Source organism: Guillardia theta (assembly GCF_000315625.1).
Source record: "Guillardia theta CCMP2712 unplaced genomic scaffold GUITHscaffold_96, whole genome shotgun sequence".
Taxonomy (NCBI): domain Eukaryota; class Cryptophyceae; order Pyrenomonadales; family Geminigeraceae; genus Guillardia; species Guillardia theta.
In genome coordinates this window covers 3,626-6,054 of record NW_005434578.1, presented here as the reverse complement: position 1 = coordinate 6,054, position 2,429 = coordinate 3,626, and positions in this window count along the sequence as shown.

The following is a 2,429-nucleotide window of genomic DNA, read 5'->3' as shown; positions in this document are numbered from 1 at the left end:
GTCTGCTCGAATTGACGATGTAGACTGATCAACAACTTAGTTCAAGAGTCAGACTGATGAAAAATAACCATCAGTGGACGGGCAGGACTGACATACTACTCAAAATCCTTCTCATCATGAATTGCATCCTCTCTCTCTCTCTCATCCTCGTTCTAGTCTGGCTTCTTCGGAATCCACTCCACCTGACTGAGATTTCACAGATTTCTGAGTCTTTCAGCATTAATGTACGGTCCTTCACATATTTGGTGGGCATATCGTCTTCAACCATTTAACTTGTCACTCAAACCTGCCTGCATCAACATTTCTCCGCCCCCTCCGGTTCTCTGTGTTTTCTCAAGCTCCCATCGTTCTAAGGCCTGAGTCTGGTAAGCTGAGACCTGGCAAAGATGTCGTTCAAGACTCGAACGATCCCTCGAACGTCACTGAGAGCTCAACCGTGCTTGTGTTCGATTGTCTTCTCAACCATCTGATCTCTTCTCCTCCTCCTTCCATCTTGTTGCATTATCCTCTCCTATTACTCCAACCGGCATGCCGGGACCGGACCCTCCCTTGTGATACCACCCCGTGATAGCTTCAAAGATACTACCCGTAGTAATCAAACTCTCCCACCCCTGATGTACAGAGAGGACGCTACGATCCTACCCCTACCCCAAAGAGGATCACCCTACCCACCAGGTTTGAACTTGACAAGACTACCCCTGTTGTTCTAAAGGACAACCCCCCCTTCTCCTTTTGTCACATTTTGCTGGTGCCCTTCAAGGACCCTACCCCACTACGAGACCTAGCTGGTAGGAACACAACTACAACTTGCGACCACCCACCGGTCATTCGCCCTGTCATCATCAGGTTCACCATCATACAGCGCAGCACAAACGGGGCCGCATGCCAGGATAGCTAGTAGCCCTTTTTATCTATAGGCGCTCTTAAGGTTTCTGCTCTCTTCGTTGGTGAGACTCTAGTTACCATAAATTATGAACCCCCATGACTACCCCTACTACCAAACTTCAACCTTTACTACCGTCAAGTTGCCCTCTACAGTGAATTGAATTTTTATATGATAATATCCTGATAGGTCCACCCCCTACCCCCCACCCCCTCTGCTGAGAGTCGCCAGTGACTCCAATAGTAGTAAAGAGATCAGATATTCGCCTTGCTCTAACTGATCGTGAACCGCACAGCGGCAACCTTTCACTACTCCACCCCACCCTAGTCACTAGTACCCGGCCCGGCCGTCCGATCGGAAAGCGGACCGTTCCGAAGTTCCAGCCTCCAATTGACCAGCAGAGCCTCCGAACTTCCGGGAAAAAAAAAAGATTACGAACCAAACTTATCAACGTTAAGTTTGGGGGACAGCAGTCGGCAGGATTAGGTTTGGTTCTCGCTGTCTTTTCTCTTCTCGCCGTTTGGCCTGTGCGACAGTGTCAGGGTCAAGCCTCCTCGACTCTCCTGATTGTCCTCGTACTGATTTTTAACTTAACTTTGAGTAAAGAGTCTCTATCAACGGGGGGGGCGGCCTCGGCTCTCAGCCGCCCGGGCCTCCGACCGTCGGGCCGCCGCGCTCACCGTGACTCAAGTTACCGTAGTACGGTACGCCGGACAGTGACTGGGAGCCGCCCCCGGCGGCCCGGCCGCCGCCGTCACCGGGCCGGTCGGAGTCCGATCCCGGAGCCGGTCGGAGTCCGATCCCGGAGCCTGAGTCCAAGCCTCCCGGAGTCCTGACTCACGGTCCGGGCGCGAGGCCCGGGCCCGGTGGCCGGGCATGGCGGACTCCCGAGTCCCCGGATCCGGCGGGCCGCCGCGCGCCCGGCCGGCCGTGACTCACGGTGCCCGCCGCCCGGGGCCCGGGGTGCCACGGTGTGTGTACTATGACAGTGACCGTACCGTTACCGGGCCGGCGAGTCCCGGGGGCCTCGCCGGGCGGTCCGATGGCAATCATCCGGGAAGGCCGCAGGCCCCGCGGGCCGCCTTCCGAGGCACTGGCTTAACTAGTAACGGTTAACTCGTACGCCGGTCACGCCTGACTCCGAGTGTGAGGCCCCGGCGGACCCCCGGGCCACACTGTCTTGAAGTTCGTGACGTCAGCCTGTGCTGCCGCCCAGTGCCGCCGCGAAACTTCGAGTCCGATCGCCGAGATGAATAGTGACTCCCGGTCACTGCCGTCAGGCCGCCCGGCCGGCCGCCGCTAAGGGCCCCCGGGGGGGGGGCCCTTAGCGGCGGCCGGCCGGGCGGCCTGACGGCAGTGACCGGGAGTCACTATTCATCTCGGCGATCGGACTCGAAGTTTCGCGGCGGCACTGGGCGGCAGCACAGGCTGACGTCACGAACTTCAAGACAGTGTGGCCCGGGGGGTCCGGCGGGGCCTCACACTCGGAGTCAGGCGTGACCAGGCGTACGAGTTAACCGTTACTAGTTAAGCCAGTGCCTCGGAA